General features: G+C 33.7%; 1 protein-coding gene across 1 annotated transcript in view; it reads left to right on the top strand.

Annotated features, from left to right (window-relative positions):
• Positions 1-3,505: 3,505 nt before the first annotated feature.
• The window catches only part of LOC131806545 (allatostatin-A-like), a 40,340-nt gene continuing 28,046 nt past the window's right edge, over positions 3,506-15,799 (top strand). Inside the window, exon 1 of the mRNA XM_059130732.1 lies at positions 3,506-3,839. The gene's annotated coding sequence lies outside the window, so the exon portion shown is untranslated. The remainder of the gene's footprint in view (positions 3,840-15,799) is intronic.

Here is a 15,799-nt window from a genome sequence, read left to right as displayed (position 1 = left end):
TTGTCTGTGTAGGTCAACGTTTTGGTATAGCCGCCATATAATGGTACCTACCTACATTCGGTCTTTTGATTTAAGCTACATTATTCACTGATTTTTTTTTCAAATTCGCATTTGAATATAATAATGGCTTATGACAAAAGTTGCCTATTTAGGTCCACGTCGTCGTATAGAACCTAAAATGACGGCTGTATTCGGTATTTTTAAAATTTTAGCAGAGTTTTTAACGAATTTTATTGAATATTGTAAAATTCGTTCCAAATGGCCCAGCCGAACTAACAGCTTTTTTACTTCTTTAATAAAATGTTTCTCAAAAAATTGAAAAAATATTTATAAATATTTTTTAATATAATTTAAAGCAGTTTTTAAAGTCAAAAAAAAAAAAAAAAAAAAAAAAAGAAAAAACTTTGCTATAAATATTATTAAAAACATTAGTTACAGAAATGGCGCCCAACGAAAAAAATTATTTTTTTCAACTAGAGCCTATTTTATGATTGTTATCATTTAGCTCATGCCTGATTTTAAAGATAATTCGTTTTAACCTTCCGCAGATGTATTGGATGTACTCAAAAAGACTCATTGTTTGGTATGGATTTTGGTCCAGAGTCATTTATCTTTAAAAACGAACAGGGAGTGGCCGTTATGTTATTGGGTTACTTGGACCAATTTTTATTCCTAAAAATTAAAGAGGATGATATTGGCATCATTTGGCTTCAACGGGGAGCTAAACTCGATTTCCAAAAAAGAAAATAAGAAAAAAGAAAAGAAAGGCCGGGCAGAGCTTTGAATGCCCCCCAAATTAAATCCGTTCAAAAATTCTGTTAAAATCTTAAAAATACCAAATGTAGACGTTATATTAGGGTCTATACGACGACGTGGACCTGCATAGGCAACTTCTGTCATAAGCCATTACAATATTCAAATGCGAAACTTAAAATAAAAAATTCGGTGAATAATGTGGCTAAAATCATTAAAATACCAAATATAGGTACCTCCCTTTATTTATATGGGGGCTATACCAAAACGGGGATCTGCTGTAGTTTCCATTGAAAACTTCATATACCAAATTTGAAACAATTCCGGTTAATAATGTCGCTAAACTCGTCAAAATACCGAATACAGGGAGGTAACGTTATATGGGGGATATACGAAGACGTGGACCTGCATACAAAAATTGTTGTCAGAGGCTATAGTACCCATTACGAACTTCAAATGCCAAATTTGAAAAAAATCCGGTGAATACCGAAATACCGAATATGGGGAGGTACCATAAGATGGGGGCCATACTTAAACGTTGACCTACATGAACCATTTTCAATGTTAAAAGTCCTGCCTATATAACATATATCTGAGTAAAATATTATCAACCTACTTCATTTCGAAAAATGGTTCGAAAAGTAAAGAATCGACTTTATCGAAACCCGCGTCGCAGTGGCTGAAAAATGGCTCGTGAGCTGAACATATCGCAACATATCGGGGTAAAGCCAGTGAAATTCCAAATTGAAGAACTTACCCCGCAACAGCAAGAAAATAGACTCAAAAGAGCTTAAGAGTTCCTTTCGTTTGGCCGAAAGTGGTGAACTGCCGAATTTGGTTTTCTCCGATGAGAAAACATTCGTTGTAAACAAACAAATTGATCGTGTATACTTGCCAAAGAGATCAATGGTTACAAAAAGAGGTTCCTCGCTTCTTTTCCAGCGCACAATTGCCACCAAAATCTCCATTACCAGTCCGTTGGACTATTGTGTCTGGAGTATTTTGGATAGCAAATTTGGCACTAACAAATACCAAAGTGTCGAGCACCTCAAGCAAGCGCTTCGCAAGAAATGCGCCAAAATACCGCAGAGCAACATTCGGGCAGCGTGTGACGGTTTTATTGGCCGTTTGAGGCCAAAGGTGACCAATTCCAACAAATCTAAACTTATTCTAAAATTTGATGCTATTTCCGACATTTTTGCTTTCATTCAATAAAATTTAAAAAAAATGTAAAAATTATGCCGTGTGACTTTGTTGCTGTTTTCTATCTCACCCTGTACTACAATCATTCAAAAAGTAGCAAATTGTACTAGATTTGGTATTGGAAGAGGGGATAGGATTAAAACTTGAAAATTTTGTTATTGCCATAACTTTTGGTGTCTAGGATTGGTATATGACGCGGATTTGCAAATTAGTACCAAAATTATGCGAAAAGTACAAAATATCAAACTAGGTAGATTAGGTGTATGTAAAGGGGTTATTTGATATTAAGTTCATTGTTGGTATATGGTTTTGGAATTTGGTGGAGGTTTGGCAAATGTGTCCTATGATTGTTCAAAAAATAGCAAATGGTACTAACTTGTAAGTCCATGGACTTTCTCTTCAAAGGGCAATGATATTTTTTAAGGCAATGATTAGACACATAGATGACCTCTGTAGAGGCTCAAGGGGTCTTATAGACGACCAATATGTCTTTCCTATATGCCTTCTCGAAGAAGGCAATAAGTGATCAATAGGTTTTCTCATAGAAAACCAATACGTACCTTCAAATTCAAATCCGATATGTCTTCTTATAGAAGACCAAAAGCACTCCCAAATGGCCAAAAGACCTTCTCACAGAATATCAAACTTTATTCAACCTTTTCTGGAAATCTTAATTTTTATTTATTTATTTATTTATTTTTTTTTTTGATAACAGAAAAATGTCTGACAAATTGTCAAACGTTAAAGTATATTCCAATATTATTTTCCTTATGGCTCTGTATTTTCAAATTGGCGCCATTTCAATCCCACCACTCGCTATTGCATATTCCCCAATCTGTTCCCATTCACTCATAAAATGAGGAAACTCAACTCTGTTTCCTGTTGGGAGGTGAAACACAAACAGGCACACACTCAAAGGCAAACAATGCCATGAATTACTCACACACACATATATCTGCAAACACTTCAAATGTGTGGTGGAAAAGTGTGTGGGTGCCAAACGTGTGGTAGTGGTGATTGTGGAACTTTGCCACATCAAACAACAAGTAGTTGTAGGAATAAACTGTTCCCAGCACTTGTTGCTAAAGGAAGCTCATGACGATGGAAGATAATTACGTTGTTAGTATTGGTGGTGGTGGTGGCGGTGGTAGTGATAATGAAAAAATACTGATGATGGAGGGCACAGTGAAAGCTAGATAAACTAAAGCTATGCGTAATGATATCTATGATGCGGTGGTAGTGGTGATGGTCGTCGTGTGTGGTGGATGCTATTACCAAAGAATAATTGTTGGTGTAGTTGTTGTTGTTGCTTTTGCAAATGAGGGTGGTTGTTTATATTGTTGTAGTGTAGTTAGCGTAAAAAAGCAACAGTGTTACAAGCAATGACAATCGCACACACACGTATACTTCCATACTTCACCATTAGACGAAGTCGGTGTGGCCACTGTTCGTTTAGAACAACACCAAACTGAACGGCACAGCACAGCATCGCATCGCACCGTCCCCATATAAGAGCCATGGATGTCAGCAAATATTCTGCAAAAGTTAACCGACATTTGACCTGTGAACAACACAACACAACAAAACACAAAAAATCCTCTAAACTCCTTCAATTGATAGCTTAACTGTGAAGTGGCAAGAAATATTCTGTCATTGGCAAGTGAAGACAAAAAAAAAAAAGAAAACAAAAATTCGAGAAGGCGAATTTGAACTGATTGCAGTTGCTCGCCCGAAATTGGTTTCAATTCAAACGAAAAGTGTTTTTGGAATCGCAGTTTTTTGCAAAGTTTTCAAATTAAATAAAAATTTTACTTTATAGTAATTTTTTGAAAAATTAACGACAAATTTGAAGAATTAAACTCGGGTTTCAAAATAAAATAAAAGTAAGTGATTTTCTATTTTTTTAAAATTGTTAAAATAAGAACCAGTTCAAATTTCTTTGGTGAATAAAAAATTTGAAAACTGTTTTATAAGAGTTGTTGTAAATTTAAAAAATATTTAATAACATTTAAAATTAAAATGTTACGAATATGTTTTACAAGTGTTTCAAAATCTACGAGAAAAAATGTTATGAAAAATAAAAAAATAAAAATTATACCAACATGTTTGAATTTCCAACAATATTTCTTAATTCCGACATTTCAATTATTAATTCCGATTCTTTAAGAAATATTGAATTTTATATTCTACCACATCCAGAAATATTGAAAGTTGGCAATTACAAAATACAATTTGGCAATAATTAAAAAAAAACTTCACCCATATTAAGAAAATATTTAAATCCCAATTTCTAGAAGTGATTGGCATCCAAACCCGTATCCAAAAACTATATTTGTAGAAGACTCCATAAATGATATATTTATTATCGGAACACAATTCTAAGTCGATAAACGGATGTCTGTCCGTCTGTTGAAATCGAGATAGAGGCCAAAACTAAAATAAATAATATTTGGCGAAAACGATAGGTTTCATATTTAAAATTGGCTATATCGATTCATAGAACTATATATGAATCGTATAGCCGAAATATAATGGTACCAAAATATACAATATTTCGGAGTAAAATATCTCCAATTTTTTTTCCAATAATGGAGAGTATAAAAGGGCAAAATAAAAAAAGAAACTTCAATATGTATAATTGAAAAATATAAAATATATGAAAAAATATTTCCAATCGTCTAAGTTTATGCATTTAGGAATACTTCAAACCATGGAAATATTTTATAGAACTTAGAGTTTTAATTGCGCTACCTCCGTTTACAAAGCAAATGATATGAAAATTGACTCCCAAAAGTCATTAATCGCTCATACTTCAAAAATCAAAAAATCATCAGCACGGTTGCCTTAAGATACGTAGAACAAGTTAAAAAGTATCAATCGTATTAGCCGACAGATGTATGCCCTCAGCCAATCTTCTACTTTTTTATTATATTTCGAATTCTGTTATGATTATTTAAATTCTCGACAGTTTATGGAGTAGGTTCCGAAAAAATGGGTCAATATTGTACATTTCGTATCGGACCTAAAAAATTGCGACGTATCAGGTTTTGACTACATTAGTTGTTTCTTTCACTTCACCCTCTGTGAGTGAGGTAGGTAAAAAAGAGGAAAAATCATCTGGTTTTGTTCAAATATTGCAAATCCTCTTATTCGTATCAGTGCAAGGTCAGGTGCAAAAATAGACGATATTGGTCAACCCCTTATAGTTACTTCCTCACAAAAGGTCAAATGTCGAAAGATCAAAACACTTCAAAAAAAAAAAACAAAATTAAAGCCAGATTTTTTAAACAGGGGACATCCCAATGTTCTGTTGTGAAGATGTGATAGATCTCTTATTCTGGAACCTTCCCCACAAAAGTTAAACATTTTCCAAATAAATATGTACAGAGATCTCCCATATATAAAAGCTGACACAGATGCGAAACGAATAATAATGGTACACTCCTTCCGTACTTCCAAGTCGAAGTTTATTTTAATAAAGTAACTAGGCTGAGGGAATACATCTGAAGGCAGCACTGATACTGTTTTACTTGTTCATTGCAAATGTTAGACCATCTTAAAAAGGAAAGGCCGTATGGCTACAGCAGATATTTATTATTTATACGTCCGAAATACCTCTCTCTCTCTCTCTCTCTCTTTGATTTCACTTGAAAAAGGGGTGAACACTTTGAATAAATACAACTTTTATAAAATATTAAGAGAAAAAAATGTGAAAGTAGTGTCCAATTTTCGTCAACCTCAATATTTCTGGCAATAACCAAATCTATTGTTAAAATCGTACATAAGTAACACTTCTTCTCCTATCTTCCTAAAAAATTTCAAAATTATACAAAAAAAAACAAAAAAGATGTAAGTTCGGTCGGGCCGAACTTTGAATACCCTCCCCCATTTGGAACGAATTTGCAATTTTCAAAAAAATAAAATCCGTTAAAAATTCTGTTAGAATCTTAAAAATACCGAATGTAGCCGTTATATTACGGTCTATACGACGACGTGGATCTGCATAGGCAACTTTTGTCACAAGCTATTACAATATTCAAATGCGAAACTTGAAAAAAAAATCTTTTTATAATGTAGCTAAAATCATCGAAATATCGAATCTCCCTATATTCGGGAGTTATACCAAAACGTGGACCTGCACAGACAATTTTCTGTCATAGACTGCAGTATCCATTACGAACTTCAAATACCAAATTTAAAACAATTTCGGTGAATAATGTCGCTTAAATCACAAAAATATCGAAAAAAAGGAAGGTACCATTATATGGGGCCTATACCGAAACGTGGACCTACATGATCCATTTTCAGGACCTAAAGTCCTGCAGACATTATATACATTGGAGTAAAATTGTATTAACCTACTTCATTTCGTTCGGAAGCTAGAGTGATTTCCACAGACCGATAGGCAGACGGACATCGCTAAATTTACATAGAATTTACTTTGTGGGGTCTAACATATATATTTCGATACCATCCACACTATGGTGGAGAGTATAGTAATCACCTTCAAGAAAATGAAATAAGTCGAAACTTCGTACACAGTTATATTTTTACAACTCTTAATTAAGGTATGAAAATGATCTATATCCTTTCCTTTTGAAAAAATTAATAAATTTAATTAATTAAATTTAAAAAATTAAAATTAATTTTTTCAAACAAATGTCCATAAAATAGCTGTGGTTATTAATATGCCAGCTGATATTTTCTAACCTTTTTAAAATGAAATTTCACCTTTACCCCACTGATATTTTATATATAATGTACAAACAGTCTATGTGTTTGTGAGTTGATTTTCCACCTGTCAAGGACACAAAATTCAAAATATCAAGACCTATAACGTACCGCATATTAGGTAAAAAGACTAGTTCATTCATCATCGGTACTTTTGTTGGTTTTCTCAAACATAAACTCATTGATGTGTGTTGGTGCCTCCTTTCAAAATCCTACATTACCCCTTAAAAAAATTGCAGCATATCGAAGGATTCTGCTGCAATATTGGCACCAGTAGTTTTAATTTTTTTGTCTGTATAGACATTAGCTTTAACAATTAAGTAATTACTATAAATAAATAAAAAAAAAAAACAATTATGGTCTCTCTAACTTGACATTCCATACAGGTTGTATTTATGTATGTGTAAATTGAGAAATGCCAAATTGCATACACACCATGAAAGTCCTCTCAAAATGCCCAAAATCCTTTGGGATCGCCAACACATTGATAATTCAAAAGATATTTGCCAGACAATATTCGAACACACACTTTCTATTCAAAACATAGCCGTGAAGTGGGAATACGCTTCAAGCGGCTATGTTTTTTCAATACAGCATGCCACACATACATAGGTTTGTATCCTTCTATTTTATTTTGTTTTTATGTTAGCGTTTACTTTACCTTGATTGTTTTCGCCATGGAATGTAATTGCCCAAAAACATATGCTTTGCAAAAAACAAACCTTGATGTTTTTTTCTATAAAAATCTCAAAGTGTTATTACGTGTATTGAGAGAGAGAGAGGATTTATTTTCTTAGTTTTTTTTAGTTAAAATACTGACAAATTGCGTCATAGTTTGTGTTGAAATAAAATGAATGCAAAATCACAAAATCACTAGTGTGTGGGAAGTCGCCAATACTATTCATTTCGATGAAAGAAATTTTGCAAATATCGAAACTAATGATTGATTGCAAAATAGCGTAGGTCTTTTATGCGTATACGTAGTTTAAACTCAATATCAAGTAAACAAAGGAGTGTATTTTTTAAGAAATGTTAAAAAAAAGTAAATACACCTTAACTAATGTGAGAGCTATTTTGTTGTGAAAAATGTAAATCTCAGAGGGTAATTTAGAATTAAGTGTAGGTAAATGTCTCGGTGAAGATTTTCATATTAACTGAACTTAACAAAAGCGAATAAAATTTTGTTATGAAATTTGCCTAATAGCGAACCAAGTTTTTAGTCAATCTATTTAATCCGACATAGGGCTATGACTTAATTAACGTTAGGTTGTGCTACTTTTAGAATCCAAACTAAGATTATTGAGAAACCATTTTAACGTATTTCAGATCGGAAAAATAAAACAATTCCAGAAAATTAAAGTAATTAGCTAGCAAATCAGGTAAAGTCCAATTAAAGCAAGTAAAAATGGCGCCCAAGCTCAACTTATTAAAGAGCATTTGTATATAAAATCAAAGTTGAAAAGGCGCAAATGTCTCGGCAAATTTAGTAGAAATCGATTCAGAGGAGGATATTCCTCCCATATATTAGTTCCTTTGGACTTTTAAATAGTACTATAATCATAGTTGGTATGATTTAATTCTCACAAATTCTCTATTAAAATTTTTATTTATTATGTGAAGCTCTACTAAATAAGCAAAGTGGTGTAGGGAATCTTAAAGTCGGCTCCGCACCATTTTGTACTTTTTGTGCAATTATGGTACACATTTCTCAAACAACCTCCCAATCTCAATTTCAAATACCAAATGTATCATCTATATCAAATTTCAGGATTGTAGCTCTATCCCTTCACCCAATACCTAATTTAGTACCACTTTGTACTTTCCGAACAATTATAGTACACATTTCCCAAACCACCTTGATACCTTAACCACAGATACCAATGTAGGCCTCAATATCAAATTTGTGAATTCAAGCGCTTTGCCTTCACACAATACTGAATTTGGTACCATTTAGTACTTTTCGTACAATTGTAGTACAAATTTCCGAAACCACCTCCCAATCTCAATTCCAGATACCAACAGTGACATCCATATCAAATTTCGGTATTTCAGATCTAGTCCTTCATCCAATACTAACTTTAGAACTATTTAGTACTTTTCGTACACTTATGTGTATTACATTTGCAAAACCACCTCCCAATCTCAATTCCAGGCATCAACAGTGTCATTCATATCAAATTTCACGATTACAGCTCTATCCCTTCAACCAATACCAACTTTAGTACCAAATTTAGTACAATTTAGTAATTTTTGTACAATTCTTGTACACATTTCCGAAACCGCATTCTTATGTTCCAGCTATACTTAAACTAACAGCGACCCTGATGCCACATATCAGATTTCAATAACTATCTGTCCAACCAATCATGAATTGTACCAGATATTACGAATTAGTATTTTTTTATTCACCTCCAAATCTCAATTCTAGATACCAACAGTGACATCTATATAAAATTTAAGAATTTCAGCTCTATTTCGTCACCCAATACCAAATTTAGTACTATTTAGTACTTTTCTTAAATAATAGTAGACATTTCCAAAAATATCTCCCAATCACAATTCCAGATACTAATAGTGACATTCATATCAAATTTCTGGATTGCAGCTCCATTCCTTTACCCAATACCGAATTTAGTACCATTTAGTACTTTTCGAACAATTATAGTACATATTGCCGAAACCACGTCCATATGTCCAGGCTACACTTGAACAGTGACCCTAATACCAAATTTCAGGTTTGAAGCCCATTCTGTTCACACAATACCTAATACTACCAAACATAGTACTACTTGGTACTTTTTGTGCACTTGTGGTATATATTTCCAAAACCACCTATTGATTACAAATGTGTCACCAACAGGGACTCTAAAACTAATTTTCAAAATTGCAGCTTCATTCGTTCATTCTTATCCAAATTGTTTTAAATTTAATACCATTTAGTACAGTTCGTTCCATAACCACCTTCATATATCAAACTTACTTTCCAGCCTTGATTCTAATACCAAGTTTTTAGCTCTATCCGTTCACATTACCAAGTGATACCATTTTAGAAGTTTAGTACCAAATTTTTGTAGCCTTAAATTTCGAATTTCCAAAAAAAATATTTCGTACATCTATTTCATTCCAAATCAAAATTCCACATCATTCCGTTTGTCCAATACAAAGATTCAATGTGTAGTACATTTTATTTCTTTTCGTACTTTTTTAGTACGAATTTCCAAAAAACCCAACCATATCACATGCCCTCGTAACCTTAATTTTCGAATTTCCAAAAACCCTCTGGTACATCTATCCTGCACTCCCTTAGTGACTTTCTTTCCAACTTTCTAGAATTCTAGCTCATTCCGTTTGTCCAATGCAAAGTATTCAATGTTTAGTACACTTTGGTACTTTTCGTACTCTTTAAGTACGAATTTCCAAAAACACACGCACCACGACTGACGCTCGTGCAAAATTACAATATTCATTCTTCCGTCGTTTCTCAAAAAATATACCGGATGGATGGGCCGCCTTTCGATGGAAATATTAGGATCTATTAAATTTGAATGATATCGGATAATCCCTACGCTTCTTATCGTGCGCATAGACATGCAGATGGACGAAAATGTCCGGATCGACTTCAAATATCCTGAAAGGGATATAGTCCAAGGAGACCTAGGCTTTAAAACGGTCTTCTGATAAGACAAATCTTGGCCGTATCAAATGGTATGCCCATGGTAAAATTAAGGAAAATTTCAAATAAGCATTCCCATCTCTGAGATGTTGTCAAATGAATAATTTTGAAAATTCTACCATGGGTGTGCCCATGATACAATAAAAAGGTAAGGTAAAGCTACCAGCTGATTTCGATTTTTTTCTAAGTGTGCCCGTTTTCTGCCAGTATTGTGTATGTATTTATTGTTTTCAGAAATAAGCTATTCGCCAGGTTTGCCATGGAATTGAAATATAAGAACTGTTTAGATCGTATCTTTGAAAGAAAATCCAGACATTTCATTACTTTTCTTCCGCTGTTTAACTGATTTAAAAAAAATGAGGAAAGATATTGAATAAATTAAAGCAACGAATTTGACAAGAAGCAGGCATAGCCTCAGGGCTGTATTTCTGTAGTTTTACGAAGCTGTTCTACCTCCTTATTGTACCATGGTGTTCTCCTGTTACTAATTTTATTATCTATACTTGTTGAGAATTTTCCATGATATACTAAAATGCATCGCATATCTTCTTCCCTTTTTTCGATAAAGGATTTATATGTGGATAAAACTTTTTCCATTTTGAGGTAATTAAATGAAAACAGAACTTCTTTTCTTCATTGCCCAGGAACTTATTTTTTTCGACTTAGTAGTTTTTCACCACAAATAAATTGTTTTCATTTTATTATTTTCCAATCAAAAATGCCGCCAACAGTTTTGTTTTAGGCAATATTTTTGGATGAACCCCTTCTCATCCTGTATAACATTCATGAGAATGATACTAAATAATATATATTTCACAAAGAAAAATCCTCACACAAAATGCGGACAAGCAAAGAAAAAGAAACAATCAAAAGCTATCCTGTCATTTTCCAAAGAAAATAATAAACAACCGTTAATATGGAAAAATTAAAAAATAACAACATCCTCTCCTAGTGACCCCAAAACAATTCACTGTCACACATAAAGGATTTTAATAGAATTCCTTGACAATAATTGATTTCAAGTGTCCTTAAGCAATGGCAAGCAATTTGTTTCAACCTCTCGACTTGACTCGACTCGGCGGCAGCAGCAGCAAGCAAAGGAAACGTCATAACGCTAGATGATGTCCCAGCAAAAAAAGAAAACTTTAAGGTTGAGGCAAACAAAAAAAGGAAAGCCAAAGGGACCTCGACGAAGACTAAGAAGCTGGCAAGCAAATGAATGGGCGCTAGAATATAAGAAAAGAAAAAAGAAATCATTATGAAAATGAGAAAATATGCGAAAACGCGCAACATATGAAAATGCCCTCAAGTTATAAACAAAATAGAACAATAACAAAAGGGGACCACCACACCACACACTGTGTAGTGGCAGAGTACGTGTTTGTGCTGAGCATTCTTCAGAAGTGGTAATAGGGAAATGACCGGGCCAGCAGTGGTCAAATGTAATAAAAACACCAATACCACTACCATCACCACCACTGTCATCGTCATCGTTGTATTTATATGTGTTGTAGGCAAGCCAAACAAAACCTATCACATCTTTAATAATTCCAAATTGCATGTTAGCATTTTGTGAATATCGAAACAACGCCCACAAGGAGTGGGGCATGTCAAAGATCGAACGTTAATAACTTGGCTGAAGTGTTGCTGAGATTTTAGTTTGACAAATAAAAAAATGTAATTAATTTTTTTTAAGGATGGTAGATTTGTTATGTTATCATAAAAATGCTCATGGGTTTCATGTGAGTATTCAAGTGTTGTAAAGCATATATTCGGATGAAACATAGATATGGGAGCTATAGCTATATCTGAACCGATTTTCAACAAATTCAGTGTACTTTCTTCTAGACTGAATTCGGTCGGATGTGCCAAAATTCAGTTCATTTGGACTGATACTGGCCATTGGGTGTAAAATTAATCCGAAATCGGTTGAAAATATATGTGGGAGCTATATCTAAATTTGAACCGGTTCTTCCCAATTTGGGTATAAAAAGTTATAAATAGGAGTTTTATATTCCCTCTACCCGCTGGATATGTTCAGTATAGTTATGTCCAAATATTAGATGTTCTAATATTAAGTTAAATGATTGAATTACTGTATTTCGGGTTTTCATACAAATAAAATTATTCCTTCGAAACATTTCAGTAAAGATTAACTTTTTGACATAGCCGACATATAGCATTTTTTAAATTGGTGATATCCATATCTGGCCATATCTCTAAGCCAAATTGTATATGAAGAACAAATACTCGTACTAAGGGTTCAATGGGGATGCAGGTTTTGGAAAAGTCCTCAAACAACATTATCCCAAACTAAAAATATTTTAAGGGTTCCAGTCCATGTTTTGGTATTTTGGGGATGTAAACGATTCGGCCAAAAAATCGGTATTTACTTCGATCATGTTACCTTACCCTTTTAGATATTTGAGGAGAAATATTTGAACTAATCGGTGTTTGTTATAACTTTATAAGGGCAGGCTGTGCCTGATCTGAGTAGCGATTTATAGTTCGATGTCTTATTGGGCGAAATCCGTTTCCGAACTTTTTGGGTAGTTATCGATATTCCAACTTATATTGAGTTCTGCCATCACATTCTTAAAAAATGACTTGCAAGAATATACTAGTTTTGCATTTTTTTCGATACGTAATTAAAATTTTCAAAATTTTTCAGTTATTGAAAAGGCCAAATAATTAAAAAAAACATCATAAAAATTTAAATGATTATTCACTCTGTTTGAAATTTTGTTCATCGGAAAGTATATATCAAAAGCAGGTCATGTGGAAAAATTGAGACATATCATACTTCCCCACAAATATTCAAAAATTTAATTAATTACAGTTTTTATAAATGCGTAGTGAATCCAAATTCTTTTCAAACTTCCGGATACGGAGTAAAGGTAAAAAACAGTTAAAAAGTATCAGTTTTGCCGACAGATGTATATTCCCAGCTTATGTCAGTTTGTTCAATTACATTTTGACATATGTTATTATAATTCATAATATTGACCCTTGATGGAGGAAATACCGAAGGAGTGGAACATTTCCTATCTGATCTAAGTCGGATATAGATATTACAACGTGGCCGACTTCTTCCTTCACCTTTTATGAAATATTTGATAATTTTTCGAAAATGTTGAAATATGCGTGAGATGCCAGATATATTGGACCAAAGCAAACACTGATAACATTTTGAAGAAAATCGGACATTTAAAATTTATTTTTTTGGGAATAATTGTCAATAACAATACGAGAAGGCGTGAGCCACATTCACATCAGATCTTTGATTCAGAAAAATATGTATGTGTACCTAGTTTGAAAATAATGACCGATATGCTGAGAGATATAAGCATTGAAAATTGTGAACCTTTATGGGAGAGATACAAGAAGGGGTTGACCGATACATTCCATCTTCACAAAATATCTTGTGAGAGTAAAAGTATTGGGATCTGTAACTTTTGAAGACAGTCGGATGCTTTTTTCGCATTTTATGAAAAATATAATTATTCAAAAATTTGACCCGGTGTGGACTAGGTACCAATAGGACTGGTCCGAAATATTCCACCTTCATACCTAGTCTTGTGTTTTTATGAACTTCATGTCTATTCCAAATGTTGACCCGTTGTGGGGGAGGTACCAGAAGGTGTAGACCTATATATTCCACCTTCATACCAGACCCAATGTTAATAAAAATATTGGAATGTGTGAAATTTGTCTCTTGTTTTATAGGAGTTATAACGTTTCTGGGGGAGTTGCCGATATTGCCTACTATTGGATGTAGTGGGCCATTTTCGCACCTGGATTTGCAAGGTTTGAACAAAATTGTATGATCCTTTCTCTGTCTATGAGGTAAATTATTTTCTTTGAAAATTTTGTTGTTATGTGGGGGAGGTACCAGAAGAAGTGCACCGATATTGCCCATGTCCGAACTCGATCTAATTTTGATAATAATATTACGAGGTACCAAGTTTGGACAAAATCGGATACTACACGAGCAAAACAGCCATCTAGACAGACAGACAGACGAACGAACCCCCATAAATCGACTCCAAATATCCTCAAACGGATTTGGTCGAAAGAAACCTGAGGTCTAAAGCCGTTATTTCGGGAGCGGTTCAGCCTTTACTGCGAGAAGAAATAAAATCCGCCTTTTAACTTAATATTATTTTCGATCACCTCCTTTTTGGTATTCTTACTGTAGTTTATCAGAACAACAGCTGGTGTCGGTAACAGCTGGTCAAAGCCAAGGCTTAGCGTGAAATGCCTCTGTCGTTCTAACCATTTTTATGTTCGATGTATATTTGTCATCCCCTTAGCCAAAGTTTGGTGGAGATCTGACCTTCTATGCCGGTTCAGATTCCTTATGAGGATATTTGTCTTTTTGGCTATGCGGTCTGATTGCCTTTCCACTTTGCAGGATTTGGCTGACAGATTCATTATTTTTCTATTGCCGATTCAAGTAAATGAACCCATATAAAAGAGGTACACATGTCGGTATTGAAATGGAAATTCAAAAGTTTCTGGTTGCCCCATTCGACCTCTCTCTCTCTCTCCCTTTTTCCTTCTTTTTAAAGACACTCTGCTACTGATGTGCCAATTTCCTGTTGTACACATACACCATACACAGTCGAACCATTTTTGATAAGACTCCAAGTCCGACTCGACTTCGAAAACAAAATCCTATCGAATTTTTTAAAAACTATAAGTTTTATATCATTCCCTATTTTTTTAATATTTTTTTCCAAATCCTGGACCTATAATCAAGATATTTTACGAGGATATGTTCTACTCATTAAAAAATCTAGATTTAAAAATCCTAAGGTGTAGGCGTATTCTGTAACCTTTTAACAACTTTGCTCATTGTTTATTTTACAAAATTTAACAATAACAAGAGTAGTTAAAAGCTACAGAATGTGCCTACTGGGCCTCGTGTTTTCAGGGCCACTTTTTAGTTGTAATGAGAACTCAAAAGGAATGCTAATTCAGTTGTTAGTTGGTGTTAAAATCTTCGGGTGTTAAAATTTTGGTGTTAAAATCTATTATTTTGTATGTGATATACTCCAAACTTGCCTCGCCAAATTAGAGCTATTTTAGTTGAAAAAGTAATCTAAACAATTAGACATATAAAACGCGATAGGTTCTATTATATAGAGGCGCGGTATTAAAAATTCCCGAGAAAAATCCTAAATGTAAACAGCTCTCTAAAAAATTCTGAACACCGAAATCAGGAGACAACATAGCGTGAGGACTAGAGTTGTGTCAATCTATTTCATAGTTTAGTACACCAGTTCCTTAACGTATGAGTGATTTTATTTATTTTATATCACTCATACGCAGAGTTTTCATATAAACGGAGTCAACGGAATTAGATAAGGATTTTTTTCGTCCGATCGAATATATTGGCACAAATCTAATGGGGACCATACCTAAATGTGGAGCGAT

The sequence above is a fragment of the Musca domestica genome, unplaced genomic scaffold (genome assembly GCF_030504385.1).
Source record: "Musca domestica strain aabys unplaced genomic scaffold, Musca_domestica.polishedcontigs.V.1.1 79, whole genome shotgun sequence".
Lineage (NCBI taxonomy): Eukaryota > Metazoa > Arthropoda > Insecta > Diptera > Muscidae > Musca > Musca domestica.
The sequence above is the reverse complement of the archived record's forward strand: the minus strand, read 5'-3'. Positions and strand labels throughout refer to the sequence as shown.